General features: G+C 37.2%; 1 protein-coding gene across 1 annotated transcript in view; it reads left to right on the forward strand.

Moving 5' to 3' along the window:
* Positions 1–18,030, forward strand: part of plekhf2 (pleckstrin homology domain containing, family F (with FYVE domain) member 2) — a 38,577-nt gene that overhangs the window by 15,758 nt on the left and 4,789 nt on the right. The window lies entirely within an intron of this gene.

Below are 18,030 nucleotides of genomic sequence, written 5' to 3' on the forward strand. Positions count from 1 at the left end.
GCACGTTCACTTTGTAAACACTGGGTCGGTACTTCTGCAGCGATGTAGGATGATTAAAAAAATTATAAAGACAAGACTGCGTGATATTACTGCGCCTGCTTCAGCCATGTTACGGCAGCAAATTTCCTTGATTATTACGACGGAATGGGAGTGTAGTTCCTAATCCTATCGGCCTAGAAAATCGCAGCTTTACATTTCCGCTGGTCTTAGTACACGATATAACTACAGAAGAGTCAAGTTTTAAATGGGACAAATATCGAAACTCGTTGGTCATTTTTGAACGCGATGCTACTGGTCTAATAGGATTCAATGATTTATGCTAAGCTATGCTAAAAGTGATATCGCCAGATAGGGCTGGGCGATAAAACGATAACGATATATATCGCGATAGACAAGAGATCGATATCAATAAAAAATGTGTTCGATAAAACGTTCGATATTTTGTATTTTTAGTCGGCCCGCCCAGCCCCCCTTTAACGTTCAGTTCATAGCGCCAGATCACAATAGAAGTTAAGGTTATCTTTCCTACAGAACGGGTCCATGTTGTTGTATTAAACAAACTAAATAGCCTTATGTTATTTATCTTATTTACACGACGGCATGTCATTTCTGTCTCTACATGATCGCGCGTTTACAATGTCTCCTCACAGACGGGATCGCGGACTCCATTCATTAAAACGGACTTTACTATAGGGCGGAATGCCGCGGAATTCGTCGATTTTTGGACCAATAAATCAAAAGTTGGTCTGTTAATTAATTCAGATCGCGATATGGACTAGTGTCTGTGAAAACTGAAATGCAAAAAGACCGTTTCAATAAGAATCCTGCATGTTCCGTTTGCCTCTATGTATGAATGGAGGAGACACGTTTTATTTTCACTAACCTTACCACATACTGCACACGTGACGCTCCCGCTAATTTTTGGCCTTTGCATCTCACATGAACAGACAAACTCCAATAAATACATCTCCAAAGCTGCTGTGAGTGTCACTTTTTGTCAATTTTACCGTTTCATTAGTGAAACTAGCATCATCCATACTGTATTACACACTGAAACTTCACGGCAACCTGTCAAAATAAAAGTGCGGTTTAACATGTAACAAAACAATATTAGTCTTGTATTACTTTGTAGAGTATAATGTAGGTGTTTATATGTTCACATTTAAATAATTTACATAAAACAATATATATATATATATATATATATATATGATACAAAATAAAATAAAGAGTCACCAGTTAATTGTTGAAAAAATACTATTATTATTAAACCTTTTTTTAACTGAATACAATTTTTCTTCTTTGTATTAATTTTAACAGTAAAGCTCCGTTTATTTGTATTTTTAAAAATAAATCAGTGATTTTGCTTTCATTTGATTATCAGAAAAATTAAAACAAGAATTTCTGAAAAAAAAAAAAAAAAAAAAGATTGTAAGGCCCTATTGTTCAAAATGTTGAAAGTTTTGGACTTATTTTTTCACTTAAATAAATATTTTTATTATTACACAAAGTATAGGCTAAAGTACCTGGAAAGAAGTAATGTTGGCTACTGGCAACCAGCAATCTGTGCAGAAATAAATATTATCAGCCAAGTACTTTGCAACAACCTCTGACCTGTGGTCAAGCTGTACTTCTGGGCCATACATTAGCTTGACCATTCACTTCATCGACAATGAATGGGGTTTGAAGTGAGCATTAAGAGATAATTAAGTGTATATTGTGACTTTAGACTTATGTTTACATTTTAATTATTTGAGTTTTCCATGGTTGTTGACATTTCTGTCTTAATAACTGAGGGGATTATGATCAGAGGCAGGTTAAGTTTAAAATAAAAATGCTTGAGTGTAATATATTTTTCTCCTGGTCCTTATTTTAAATGGGTCATAAAAATATCAATAATTATCGATATCGACCGATATGAAACACTGATATCGTGATATAGTTTTCAGCCATATCGCCCAGCCCTATCGCCAGAACAGGAGAACGGCTGAATGGATTTCACAACGGTAAAAATCAACTTATTAACTCGGGGGGAGTTGGAGAATGAGCCTATTTCCAAAAAAAGTGGAGTGTTCCTTTAAAGGTATATAAATCGTAATTTTTTTTTTTTTTAGAAAATAACTGATCATTTCACTAGTTCCTCGACTGGGATCATTTAGAGCCCTTTGAAGCTGTATTTAAACTGCATTTTGTAAGTTCAAACTCATGAATTGAAGTTCACTATACAGAGAAAAATCCTGAAATGTTTGCCTCAAAATATAATTATTTTACGACTGAAGAAAGAAAGACATGAACATCTTGAATGACAAGGGGGTGACTAAATTATCTGTAACTTTTTGTTCTGAAAGTGAACTTCTCCTTTAAGAGAAAAGGCAGTCTTATATACAGGGGTTGGACAATGAAACTGAAACACCTGGTTTTAGACCACAGTTAGTATGGTGTTGGGCCTCCTTTTTTTGGCCAATAGAGCATTTCGTCTTTGGAATTGTCATATACAAGTCCTGCACAGCTGCCAAGGGCATTTTGAGCCATTCTCCTCTTGCTTGACATTTTCCTACACCAGTATCATGTAGTGACCTGACCCCTGATCTGCAGAGGAGAATGGCTCAAAATGCCTTTGGCAACTGTGCAGGACTTGTAAATGACAATTCCAAAGACGAAATGCTCTATTGGCCAAAAAAAGGAGGCCCAACACCATACTAACTGTGGTCTAAAACCAGGTGTTTCAGTTTCATTGTCCAACCCCTGTAGATATAAATAAAAGTATCAGATGTATGAATTCATTCTTCATTAATCTCCTAAATTTCTGCATTTCTGTCTTGTATTTTGTTGTATCTTGTATTATATTTACAGCATAAAATGCATCTGGTTTTGTGAGCTGCCCTTTATATGACCATTAAATCGTTTGATTTGATGACTCCCATCATCTCATCTCATCTAATCTCTTATGATCTGTCTGTGCAATAACAAATTAATTTCTAAAAGCAGACATGTGGGTTGAAGAGATTCTTTGGTTTTTCCAAATGTAAACACATCCTTATTTTGGCAATAAGGTTGTTTTTGGAAATAATTTGAGGACCATTTTACTGCTTTTTTTATTTCTCAAGATGTCAGGTTTTGTGCTTCTTGTAATGGATTGTCTTTTATTATGCACATTGTACCAGAAGACACATGGTTTCTAAATAGCAGCCCTGCCATAAATTCCAGATTTATAAAGCGCATATGCAGTTTTTGTTGAAACTTGGTCACTTTCTAGTCTGTACTGCAGCATTTATTATTTATACTGTAACGGTATAGCTGTGTCCTAACCAGGTGTGATGCAATAAAGCATTGCATAATGTCAATCACTTGGTTTCTGTTTGTTGTACTTGATAGCTCCACTCACAGTGAAATGTCACTGGTTGCAAATTACGCTTTGCATATTTTATATTAAACATCAAAAAATGTTGTTATTGGCATGTTGCATCCTTCAGCATTTTCACTTTAAGTGTGGACAGTCTGGAAAGATCAGAGGCGTACTGGTTTTATTTGTATAAACACTTTCATCATATAGATTTTTAGTATGGCCAAAATGCTGATGGATTTCAGTGCAATTATATTTATTTTGCAAGTCTAGGTATTGGACTGTTGATCGCTGTTAGTATGCTCCAGACATTCTTGGATAAACATGGAAACTAAGCACGTCATTAATTAATCGGTGTAGTCTGAGCCTTCGGTTGTCTTCTAATCAGCGGTTAGTCTTTAATCTTCTTTCACAGCCTCTCCCATCTTATGTCACCTTACCGACACATTTTGATGAGGCTTGGGACTGAGGTCATGCCAAGCTCCTTCACTCATATGATACTTTGAGCTCATATGTGTTATTTAACCCACATTACATCATTTGTGATTTGCCACTGAGTTGAGTATTAACTCACGCTACTCACAATCACATAAATCTGCATCAGAGAAAGCAGCTAATTCCTATTAATGACCATTTGTGTGGTGTGTTTGCTGTTGACTGACGTGGCTGACAGCCCCTGCTTTCCTCCGGCAGATGGATTATCATGTTGCTTGGCTTCTGGAGGGCCAGGTGCTGGCTATTTGACCTGCAATGTGCTAGCATTTTGGAGAGAAAGAGAGGTCTGGTCTGCACCTGCTGCTCCTCTCCCACCTGCAGCTGTCTGCCATACAAGTGTCCGAAAGCGCCAAGATGCACTTTTGCGTGTAGCAGCTGATTGTACTGTAATGCAAATGTGAAATGGGAGGAAAAACATGACACCGATATGTTTGTGTTTCCACAATTTTATCTGTTTGCTGTATTTTTAAATAGGAGACATGACCCAAGAAAAAGGACACATTAAAGTGACAATACAGATATTTAGCATGCTATATAAAGATTTCTGTTTCAAGTAAATGCTGTTCTTTTGAGCTTTACATCATCTGTTCATCAAAGAATCCTGAAGATTAAAAGAAAAAATGTGTCGGTATTCACAGAAAAAGTAATCAGCACAACAGTGATATTAATTCAAAATATATTATATATTATAGGGATTTCTGAAGGATCATTGACACTGAAGACTGAAGTAATGATGCTGAAAAATCAGCTTGGCCATCACAGGAATGAATTACATTACAAAATATATTAAAATAGAAAATGATAAACTAGTAGTAATTCACAATATCACTGTTTGTTACTGTATTTTTGATCAAATAACAATAACATTTAAAAAAAAAATGAATTTGAATGAATTAGTAAACTTTTAAAGGCCAGACATACAGTCGTGGCCAAAAGTTTTGAGAATTACATAAATAAGTTGCTGCTTAAGTTTTTATAATAGCAATTTGCATATACTCCAGAATGTTATGAAGAGTGATCAGATGAATTGCATAGTCCTTCTTTGCCATGAAAATTAACTTAATCCCGAAAAGAACTTTCCACTGCATTTCATTGCTGTCATTAAAGGACCTGCTGAGATCATTTCAGTAATCGTCTTGTTAACTCAGGTAAGAATGTTGATGAGCACAAGGCTGGAGATCATTATGTCAGGCTGATTGGGTCAGAATGGCAGACTTGACATGTTAAAAGGAGGGTGATGCTTGAAATCATTGTTCTTCCATTGTTAACCATGGTGACCTGCAAAGAAACGTGTGCAGCCGTCATTGTGTTGCATAAAAATGGCTTCACAGGCAAGGATATTGTGGCTACTAAGATTCCACCTAAATCAACAATTTATAGGATCATCAAGAACTTCAAGGAAAGAGGTTCAATTCTTGTTAAGAAGGCTTCAGTGCGTCCAAGAAAGTCCAGCAAGCGCCAGGATCGTCTCCTAAAGAGGATTCAGCTGCGGGATCGGAGTGCCACCAGTGCAGAGCTTGCTCAGGAATGGCAGCAGGCAGGTGTGAGCGCATCTGAAGGCACAGTGAGGCCAAGACTTTTGGAAGATGGCCTGGTGTCAAGAAGGGCAGCAAAGAAGCCACCTTTCTACAAAAAAAACATCAGGGACAGATTGATCCTCTGCAAAAAGTATGGTGAATGGACTGCTGAGGACTGGGGCAAAGTCATATTCTCCGATGAAGCCTCTTTCCGATTGTTTAGGGCATCTGGAAAAAGGCTTGTCCAGAGAAGAAAAGGTGAGCGCTACCATCAGTCCTGTGTCATGCCAACAGTAAAGCATCCTGAGACCATTCATGTGTGGGGTTGCTTCTCATCCAAGGGATTGGGCTCACTCACAATTTTGCCCAAAAACACAGCCATGAATAAAGAATGGTACCAAAACACCCTCCAACAGCAACTTCTTCCAACAATTCAACAACAGTTTGGTGAAGAACAATGCATTTTCCAGCACGATGGAGCACCGTGCCATAAGGCAAAAGTGATAACTAATGGCACTTTTCCACTACACAGTACCAGCTCGACTCGGCTCGCCTCGACTCGGCTCTGTTTGGTTTTCCACTGTGTAAAAGTTGTACCTGTACCTCCACAATAGTACCTGGTTGTCATAGCGACGCTGCAAGAAACTGCCGTGATGTAATCTTCTACGCGACACACACCCGCTGTCTGCACCTCCTCGTTTGACCACGGCATATTCTTCCGAGTTGCCATAATATGTAATGGATTGGATATGTCACGCAATCTCTGGCCAAACTTTTTAAAAATGGCGGGGTTATTCTGGATACTATTGCTGGCGCGTGCAATGATGACGCAGTGAATAGTGACGATTCTCCAAAACGTTGAAATTTTGGGTCCATGGCCTGGAAACTCCCCAGATCTTAATGCCATTGAGAACTTGTGGTCAATCCTCAAGAGGCGGGTGGACAAACAAAAACCCACTAATTCTGACAAACTCCAAGAAGTGATTATGAAAGAATGGGTTGCTATCAGTCAGGATTTGGCCCAGAAGTTGATTGAGAGCATGCCCAGTCGAATTGTAGAGGTCCTGAAAAAGAAGGGCCAACACTGCAAATACTGACTCTTTGCATAAATGTCATGTAATTGTCGATAAAAGCCTTTGAAACGTATGAAGTGCTTGTATTTCAGTACATCACAGAAACAACTGAAACAAAGATCTAAAAGCAGTTTAGCAGCAAACTTTGTGAAAACTAATATTTGTGTCATTCTCAAAACTTTTGGCCACGACTGTACACTACTGCTCAAAAGTTTTTTAATTTTTTTTTAAGTCTGTTCTGCTTTATTTGATCCAAAGTGCAGCAAAAACAGTAGCATCTTGAAATATTTGAATATATTTAAAATAACCGTTTTCTATTTGAATATATTTTAAAATGTAATTTATTCTAGTGGTTTCAAAGCTGATTTTTAGCATCATTATTCCACTCACATGGTCCTACAGATATCTTTCATAGACTTTTTTCAGAATTTAAAGTACACAAGAACAGCGTTTATCTGAAATAGAAATCTTTTGTAACATTAAATGTCTTTATCATCACTTTTGACCAATTTAAAGCATCCTTTCTAAATAAAAGTATTAATTTCTGTTAGGGATGCTCTGATTGATCAGTGGGAGATCGGTATCGGCCGATAATCAGATTTTATGACTCGATCTGTACTCACTAAACTTGGCTGATCTCACGAACCGATTGCAGTTTGATAACGTCAACGTGTGAGGACGTACATAAATTGGCGCCGCAAACGCCGGTGTGGAAATACTCTGGAAAATAAATACTATGTCAAAGAAATCTCACGTCTTATTTTGCTGTTTTAGGCTGTAAGGGTCTTTAAAATAACTGAAATCATGTGGCGAAATGATATAGACATGTAATGCGGTCAAAAGCTGCCTGGAACTACGTTCGCGTACCCTGAAAATTATTGCACACCTTAGGCGTAAACCCAATTTTGAAGGCATATTAAAATGTTCACTGTATATTGAGTGATTATTTAATACTCAAGTGATTATAGTAGTGATTATTTTATTAAATAATAAGTAAAAATGTTACAAAAATATAACAAAAGCAACATCTATAGTAATATTTTATCTGAAAAAAAAAAAAAATCAGAGAGCTTACGTATCAGTTATATAAAGCTCCAAGCATCGGAATCGGCAATTGTATCAGCACGAAATCGGTATTGGCTGCAAAAATCCTGATTGGAGCGTCCATGATTTCTATATTAAAAATTATCCTGACTTCAAGCATATTAGAATTATTTCTGAAAGATCATGTGACACTGAAGACTAGAGTAATGATGCTGAAAATTTTGCTTTGATCACATTAAATTACATTTAAAATCTATTTAAATCGAAAGCTGTTATTTTAAATAGTAAAAGTACTGTGTATGCTATTTTGGATCAAGTAAATGCAGGCTTGGTGAGCAGAAGCGACTTCTTAAACTAAAATCTTACTGTTCAAAAACTTGACTGGTAGTGTATATTAAAATAGAAAACGGTTATTTTAAATTGTAATAATTTCACAATATCACTTTGTTACTGTATTTTTGATCAAATAAATGCTTAACTCAAACATTACATTTAAGTTCCAAAAACATGAATTTTAGTGTATTAGTAAGCTCAATGGTCAGGTATAAAAAAACATTACATATTTTAATTTAATATTTTTTCTAGTGGTGGGCCGTTATCGGCGTTAACGTGCTGCATTAACGTGAGACTCTTATCGGGCGATAAAAAAAATATCGCGGTTAATCTATTCTCAAAGTTGGGTTGGGAGCTGGGTCTAAACCACGCAAGATATGATGACTTTCACCTTGATATTTTAGCGCGGATGACGTATACCTAGTCGAATTGCACTGTAGGGGGCGAGAACGAGTCTTCAACTTCTGTGAAATTACCACATCAAATGAGACGTGCAAACATGGATGCAGCTATGAAGCCGCTTCAGGGCAGGTGCGTTGCTAGACCCTTTTTACTGGGGCACGTGAGTTATAATTTACTTTGATAATCCCGAAATAAAGACATTAAACTATATGCAACAACTGAATTGACGCTTCTAAAAGCAACGCAGTTTAATGGAAGACTATGCACGCAGAAATCCATGCCCATGCGCGTCTGTGTCTTTTGCGGAGAAGTACTTGGTTACACAAGTTTGTATAGGTAATTATGTTGTAAATGCAATTGTCAAGCAGTTTGTGATGCATTTTGGAAACAGGAGATGAGCGCCTGATCTAATGCGCCACCTGGTCCGTTCTCGAAGACTTACTTTTAGTCATTGTTTGGGTAGCACACATATTCTGAACGCCTTCAGCAGAATTCAAATTAGCCATTTTAATCTAGATTAATCTAGATTAATTCCAAGATTAAATCTAGATTAAAAAAATTAATCTATGCCCACCCCTAATTTTTTCACATAATTTATCATTTTATATATTGCAACCATCTGATTGCACATCCCTTGATGAAACATTCTCTTTGGTTTCTGCCTGTTGCATGATGAAAGAGCCCTTGGAGGGTTTGAGAGCCGGGTGAAATAGATGTTGTGGCTAATGCTTTAGTGAGTCATGCCGGAGAGAGAGAGTCTAATTATGGAGACCGGCACCCATCCATCAGCCTTTGTCATGAAGGCTGGCAGAATTAGGATGACGTCTCTCTGCATGGCCAGTGTGTCCAGTGTAGGCCTTCCAGGCCTCTTTTCCAGATCAAATTCACTTAGTCATTGCCAGCAGGCCATCTAAGCAAATTCAGTCAGTGACTTAATAGCCAGACTCTTACGGAAATTAGCGCTTGAGCAATCTAGTGAAGCAGGCAAGAAATATGGCTCTTTATCTGTTGGGCTTTCAGGGGCTACAGTGATTAATATGCACTTGCAGGCATGTTTGCATGTATTGATTTCTGCAACTAGAATATTTTTAGCAGTACATTCAAATTAATTGTTAATATTAAAAACAGCTTGACACCATCTGACTGACATGTCTTTACAAACCTTGTGTGTTTTTTCTTACTTAGAGCTTAGTGTCTCAAACATCTGGTATATCGTTCACCTTAGGATTTCACATTGGAATGTTTCATTTTTGTGAGTGGTATGCAATATCTTTTGCTATGCTTCTGATGCTCCCATCACCGATTTTCTTTGTATCGAGGTGGAGAATTTATCTGCTTTATTTTCTCATTTACAGACAAGAGGGTCTTCTCGCAAATGCCTGAAAGAAATGAGCTTGACCCGCTTAATGTGTCAGTGCTAAGAGTTGCTAAGTGCTGATCACTGACCTTTTTGTCACTCAGCAACATGAGAGCGAACCTTTTACAAGGCAGCTATTTAGGCACTTTGTGCTTCTTGGTTTTAAACCAGAGGCTGTATTAGGGAAACCTCTGAAAGGAGTGGGTGTTTGGAGCACAACATGACACATTTTGTCCTACAATGCATTTCTTTTCTCTGTGAAACACACAAGATTTTATTTTGTTCATACCATGAAAGTCAGTGGGGTCCGATGTGTTTTTTTTTTTTTTAAGTGCATGGGCTAAAATATCTTCATTTGTGTTTCTTTGCAGAAGAAAGTCATACAGGTTTGGAACAACATAGGGATGAGTAAATGACTATCCTTTTAAAACATTGAAACTGGATCTGGATCAACAGAGAAAGTGAATGGTTTTAGTGTTAGCTTTTGTCTACAATGGTCACATTTAGCTATGATTCAAGTGCATTTTTGTTTGGCTTCGTGGGCAAAAATTCATGTTTTCATGTAGTGCTGGGTGATACCAGTTGAAATGGTATGAATAAAAAAAAAAGTGCCAAAAGCAACGTACACGGCGTTCTTAATTGTGAGGAGATCCCTTTTAACTGCATACATTTCTGACTAATAGTTGGAAACTATAGAACAACACAACTAATTCTTTAACTGGGCAAATAAACCTACTGTAAACAGCCATTAACAGAAGCCAGAGATGCTGCAGATGAACGCTAAGAGGAGAAAATAGTTTAGCCCACTAGACAACTGAAAATGCATGTCACATGACCATTCATGCAGGTACCGTACAACCATAGGTAGATGCCCTATTATTCAGATGACGGACACGTCCACATGCTTGGAGCGGTCAATTTAGGCAACTGCCTATACAAATCTATGGGTACAACAAGGAGCATAATGTTATTGTTTACATGGTCATCAAGGATAAGCAAAGCGAATGTGGGAAGCTATGACATCGTTTTCAAAAGTATCTGTTTTGGTTCATTTACACTAAAACGCAACCCCAGAGTTTTCAAACTAAAATGGGGTCTGCAGCATTTTCAAATTTCTCAGTTTTCGAGGGTTGAAAACGCTGGAGTAGTGTAAATGACAGGCGTAACTGTAGCAAAAGTTATGCGTTTAAAAATGAAAAAGCACTAGTGTAAACACAGCCTAAGCTTACTGTTCACAATGCACAAAATATAGAAAGAAAATTCAAAATATTGAATTGACCATTCGCAAACAGCTTGATTGACAGGCGATCTGACCAATCATAAGAACAAATCCACCATTCTGTCCAACAAATAAATCGAGATTGAGGTCTCTGCAGAGCAAAAGTCGGCGTTTCTGAATTTCTGGGCGTTTTCAAATGCCCAGAAGGGTCAATTGGGTGAGGGGTTTATATGAATTTATCTCTGAGGGGAACTGACTGTCTTGAGAAAAGTTTAGATGGTATTTTATTTTCGTTTTACCTCAGTGTAATGCATATTAATGTAGTATTCAAGGCTATGTTTGCACTAGTGCGTTTTTATTTTAAAACGCATCACTTTTGCTATGGTTACACCTGTTGTTTACACTACTCCTGCATTTTCGACCCTGAAAAGCAGAGACGCTGCAGACACCGTTTTAGTTTGAAATTTTCGGGGTTGCGTTTTAGTGTAAACGGACTAAAATGAAGACTTTTAAAAACAATGGGATGGCTGCCCACATTCGCTTTGTGTATCCTTGAGAACTTAAGAAAAAGTAACCGTTTAATTGCAAAGTAAAAAAAAAAAATTACAGTATTTAAAAAAAAAAAGAAATTACAGTATTTTTGGACCCCAAGGAATCACAGTCAATTTTATTATGGTTACTTCTCTTAAATAAGACATCCTTGATGGCGTTTGCAGCCTGAATGATAGTGTGACATGCATTTTTGGTTGTGTAGTATAGACGGAGAAAAGTTCTGAAATGCAGGGAAAACGCTAGTGTAGACGAGGATTGTTTTCACTTTAATACAACAATGCACTAGTGTAAACAGGGCCTAAAAGTGCTGCTCTGCTTTGTTTACAGTGTTTACCAATAAAAACTTGCTGCTGTTCCATAAGCGCCACCTGCTGTCTGAGAGTAAATTTTCATTCTCATTCAGCCCATCTGCCGTTTTTTTTTTTTTTTCCCCAGATGTTTTACGTAGCGTAATACCACAAAGCTAGGGTCAAACCCTTCTGTTTCTGCCTTAAATGTTGAAATTATCCACCTTTTTGTAAAGAAAAGTATACAGGGCTAAGCCTATGGGTTAGACTTCCGGTACATTTATCTGCTTTAGGGAAATGGTGAGAAGAATAACAATGTGCTGTAAATGGTAAAAGTTTTTGTACTATAAACAAGTTTGCTCATAATTAGGATAATACAATAAAATAATATGGCAAGACACACCAATTTGCAATATCAAGCAGCAAAACAAGCTGTTTTGTACAGCTAAAAATATCTGGACGTGGATGAGACCGGAAGCCAGAGGCATAAAATTAACAAATGGCTGTGCCTACTCTGCAACGGTTTTATGCGTTCTGGTTAATAAAAGGCCCAGTCAGGGGAAAAACATGATCAACAGCCAAACCAACAAAGAGAATCCTAAAAAAAGTGATACAGATTTTTGGTCAGTATTATCTTGATAATACATACCGAAACCTGTAGCACAATGCTTCTAATACTCAAAGCATCACTGGTTTTCACTGTAGAGCTTGAAATGCTATTAACTGGAGTATGTTTAGCTATTCTGAACATGTAGTATTGCCCACAGCATCTGTGGAATACCCTTGCTTCGGTTTTCATTTTTATGAGAAGGAGGAAGTGAGTCAGGAAAGTGTAGGAGGCGGTGGTGTCCTTTCACTGAGTTTCAGACACACAGAGCTTCTCTACTGGCCATCATGTTGCTTCAAAATGACTGCTGAGCTCCTCTGAGTGTCCATGTTAAAGATTTTGTGAGAAATGTTCACAATCTGCTCTTGTTCCTTAGACGCCAACTGTTCTGTGTCCAGTGGGTGTTCATAAGCTGTCCTACTACTGACTAGTCGATTAGTGAATTGTGGTAAAACCACTGATCTATAATAGAGAACTGGATTGCTCATGACTTCATAAAAGTGAAGCCGCCATATTAGTATTCCCTAGTATTCGCATACATTCTATTGAATGAATAGGAAATTATACGATTTTATTGAGAACACATCACATAACAAGTCAACGTTATTATATCTGAAGTTTCACTGTACATTTTCACAATGCAAACATCCTAAGCATGTAAACAGTTATTTGTTTAATGTAGGGAATGCCCTCTGCTTATTAAAAATGTGCGTTCATAGCCTACATTACAGTCACGTACATCAGATAAACATAAACATCGAACATTCAACATGTTTACAAAAGGCAAAATGCTCATTTGTAAATCTGAATGAAGATTTATGATTTGTATATACCTTAATTCATATAGTACAGCTATTCACTGTTTATGTAATTTTGTTATAGCCTGTTTTTATTCGTACAGTAACTGCATGTTTCAACAATACTTTCGTTATCAGTATTTATTTTGAAGCAGTTAATGATTTGTTCGTTAAATTAATAATTCATTCAACATATATACATTTTACTCACATGGAAATGCTAATGTTAATAAATCATTACAGAATTTGCTGATCTGAAGAGTCTGAAATAGATGTTTGCTCAATCAGGCACATTAAAAATATACACACCATAACTCGGAGAATATACCGCTGACTGGTACGGACTTAAAGACATGAAGCTTTATTTCAAAGATTTAACACAAGGCATGCATTGTATTATTTATTGTATACTCGAATCAATTTCAGATACGAATACCAGATGTATGGTACTGTTTATTATTTCCTGCATAATTCGGTACATAAATATATTTTGTGTTGGATCAGTAACCTGTTTCTGCAAGTGCGCAACTGACATGCCCACCTAAACGATTTTAAATTATTGCTTATCCAGCCCGAAAAGACCATAAATATTCCAGATAACATCTTAAGTAAAATTAAATTTTCATACACATCCTAAAAACTAATCCTGTGCGAATGATATGCATCATATCGGGTGATTTTAGGTCAGTGGTTTGCATGTAAATCAATGGTGCGCTCTGCCGGTAGGGAATAGTAAGATGGTGGATCGAACACTTCCGGTGGCTTCACTGCCTGACGGCAGTTTAGAACGCAATGAGCGATCCAGTCATTATATAGATCAGTGGGTAAAACCCTCTTAGAAAAGTTGCATCTTATAAATTCAGCATGTCTTGTTTTGTTACTCGGGCATCACACCACAAGCAACGTGTTTTAAGACACTGGTGTTAAAAATAGTCTTAACCTTTGAAAGTGTGTCTTGAGACACAGGCATTCTGTTCAAGTGACACTTCTTTTTGCCACTTGATGAGATATTGTCTGATATGGTGTTACTCCAGCAATTAAAACATTAAAGACAATGTTTTTAGAGTTCACTCTAAAAATTATAATTCGGTTGTCTCATTTTATGTTCCTTTGTACTATAAAGCACAAAATACTTCTGTGGTACTACTTCAATCAGTCTGACCTTACAATTAAAATCCAGTGTTGTTTTGTACTCCATGAAGTATGCATGGGCACATTTGTGTAGCATCTTTTGAAGTAAGAAGTCATACAGGTTTGGAACTTGACACACCTTTCATTTAGTGAGTTATCCCTAGTCTATCACTAGTACTAACTCTAGTTGGGGAAGATAAGTTTTGTGGTCATGTTTTCTGCTTAGGGGGTGGTGCGATTGGAGAAGATTGCATTAGATAAATATGCGGTTTGTGTGCTAAGTCTGAAGTTGTACACGGGCAAGACATTGAGGTCAACGTGTAGGATGTATTAAATGTCACGGTGTTCCTCTCTTGATGAAGGGGCTTGTTTTGTGTGCCCTGTCCTCGGATTACAATATGATAGTCATAGCAGAGGCAGAACTGGGGTTTACCTTATCCATGGCATCATGGAAATACGCCCAGCATTGTGTTCTGGTCTAATCCCCTAGATCTTTAAGAGTTCACCAAGCTTCACATTGATACCCTTCTTACCCCAGGCGTCTACAGACCTCAGATTTCTTTTTTAGTCAAACACTCTGTATCTTAGAAACCCAGTTGGCGTGACACTAAGATCGGGTTTGATCGCTTCTTAATCACAAAGAGGAAATGAGTTAATACCAAAGATGCGAAAAGTAGCTTTTGAATGACACCAAGCCAGTTTGTGTTCATCATGATCTGCTGTGCCATCTGAAGCAGCCTGGTAAGCTTCGAATTAAGTCATTTGTTTACAATGAAAGGCAAGTGAGTAAACAATGGTGACACTAGAGTGTTGCACGGTAGCTAGATTTTAGCACCTGGTTATTAAATGAATCAGTAGCATTATGGGATGTTTGTCATTTGCTGCCACATGCTTATTTTTAACTAGCACATTTAGTTTCTTAGACCAGCACAGATGCGACCGAAGAGGCGGTCAAACAGGATGTAATGTGAGAATGATCAGATCCTGTTGTCCTAGCTTGAAAAGCTTGTGCAGATCTGTTTCTCTTTAGCGCTTTGAAAAGATACTGTGCTGCAATTAATTTGGATAATCTGTTGTTTTTCTGTGATGAACTGAAAAACTGTTATTTATTTTACTTTGATATATGTATGATTTTATTGTGTAAGCATGTCAGTATACATCTTGACTCATGCTCTCCATCAAACAATCTGCAGATTGATGGCTATTCCAAAAAAAAAAAAAAAAAAAGCCTACAATGATGTATATTGCTCTGCAGGAACACTCATTTTTTTCCTTTGAACAGAATTTTCTTTCTGTTGTGTTGATGACGTCTGAGACCACTATTTATTTAAAGTAATCCTGACTTAGTCACTGTTAGTCACAAAAATATTGTTGGGTTACCTTCTCACAATACTACATTTTCACCAGAAATTTTTCACAATTCCTGTTACCACAGCAAAAAACTAATATGCTGTCCTGTACATATGTTTGTATGTTTTTTTATATATATTTATATTGCTTAAAATGTAATTCAGCTGCCAGTCTTTGTCACATGGTAATTCAGAAATAATTCTAATATGCTAATATCTTAACAATTTTGAAAAAAATTGTGCTGCTTAATACTTTTGTTGAAACCTTGATGCATTTTTTAGGATTCTTTGAATCATTTATTTGAAATATTTTGTAACATTATGAATGCCTTTATTGTCTTTTGATCAGTTGAATGCATCCTTGCTTGGTGTTTTTAATTATTGTTCAAGTAAACAGTATATAGAACAAAAATGTAACCCTGGACTACAAATCAGTCTTAAGTAGCATGGGTATCTTTGTAGCAATAGCCAAAAATACATTGAACAGTCGTGGCCAAAAGTTTTGAGAATTACATAAATATTGGAAATTGGAAAAGTTGCTGCTTAAGTTTTTATAATAGCAATTTGCATATACTCCAGAATGTTATGAAGAGTGATCAGATGAATTGCATAGTCCTTCTTTGCCATGAAAATTAACTTAATCCCGAAAATAAAATTCCACTGCATTTCATTGCTGTCTTTAAAGGACCTGCTGAGATCATTTCAGTAATCGTCTTGTTAACTCAGGTGAGAATGTTGACGAGCACAAGGCTGGAGATCATTATGTCAGGCTGATTGGGTCAGAATGGCAGACTTGACATGTTAAAAGGAAGGTGATGCTTGAAATCATTGTTCTTCCATTGTTAAGCATGGTGACCTGCAAAGAAACGCGTGCAGCCATCATTGCGTTGCATAAAAATGGCTTCACAGGCAAGGATATTGTGGCTACTAAGATTGCACCTAAATCAACAATTTATAGGATCATCAAGAACTTCAAAGAAAGAGGTTTAATTCTTGTTAAGAAGGCTTCAGGGCGTCCAAGAAAGTCCAGCAAGCGCCAGGATCGTCTCCTAAAGAGGATTCAGCTGCAGGATCGGAGTGCCACCAGTGCAGAGCTTGCTCAGGAATGGCAGCAGGCAGGTGTGAGCGCATCTGCACGCACAGTGAGGCCAAGACTTTTGGAAGATGGCCTGGTGTCAAGAAGGGCAGCAAAGAAGCCACTTCTCTCCAAAAAAAACATCAGGGACAGATTGATCTTCTGCAAAATGTATGGAGAATGGACTGCTGAGGACTGGGGCAAAGTCATATTCTCCGATGAAGCTTCTTTTCGATTGTTTGGGGCATCTGGAAAAAGGCTTGTCCGGAGAAGAAAAGGTGAGCGCTACCATCAGTCCTGTGTCATGCCAACAGTAAAGCATCCTGAGACCATTCATGTGTGGAGTTGCTTCTCATCCAAGGGATTGGGCTCACTCACAATTTTGCCCAAAAACACAGCCATGAATAAAGAATGGTACCAAAACACCCTCCAACAGCAACTTCTTCCAACAATCCAACAACAGTTTAGTGAAGAACAATGCATTTTCCAGCACGATGGAGCACCGTGCCATAAGGCAAAAGTGATAACTAAGTGGCTCGGGGACCAAAACGTTGAAATTTGGGGTCCATGGCCTGGAAACTCCCCAGATCTTAATGCCATTGAGAACTTGTGGTCAATCCTCAAGAGGCGGGTGGACAAACAAAAACCCACTAATTCTGACAAACTCCAAGAAGTGATTATGAAAGAATGGGTTGCTATCAGTCATCAGCATGCCCAGTCGAATTGTAGAGGTCCTGAAAAAGAAGGGCCAACACTGCAAATACTGACTCTTTGCATAAATGTCATGTAATTGTCGATAAAAGCCTTTGAAACGTATGAAGTGCTTGTAATTATATTTCAGTACATCTCAGAAACAACTGAAACAAAGATCTAAAAGCAGTTTAGCAGCAAACTTTGTGAAAACTAATATTTGTGTCATTCTCAAAACTTTTGGCCACGACTGTATGGGTCAAAATTATACATTTTTCTTGTATACCAAAAATCATTAGGATATTAAGTTCATTAAGATCTTGTTCCATAAAGATATTTTGTAAATTTCCTTCCGTAAAATATTTTGATTAGTAATATGCATTGCTAAGAACTTAATTTGGACAACTTTAAAGGTGATTTTTCTCATTATTTAGATTTGTTTTTTGCACCCTCAGAATCCAGATTTTCGAATAGTAGTATCTCAACCAAATATTGTCCTATCCTAACAGCTTATTTATTCAGTTTTAGTTGATGAATACTTCAATAAAAAAATACCCTTATGACTGGTTTTGTGGTCCAGGGTCACAAATATAAATTAAGAATAGTGAATGATTGGACGCATTATTGTGCTGTAAGTTTAATGATGATATCAATGGTTAATCAATTATGCATTGGTGATCCTTTTATTTTAGTGAAATATTATTCTAATAAAAATAGTCCTTTGGCAACCGGACTGAAAATATGCTGTTGATTTTTTTA

This window comes from Garra rufa, chromosome 9 (assembly GCF_049309525.1).
Source record: "Garra rufa chromosome 9, GarRuf1.0, whole genome shotgun sequence".
Lineage (NCBI taxonomy): Eukaryota > Metazoa > Chordata > Actinopteri > Cypriniformes > Cyprinidae > Garra > Garra rufa.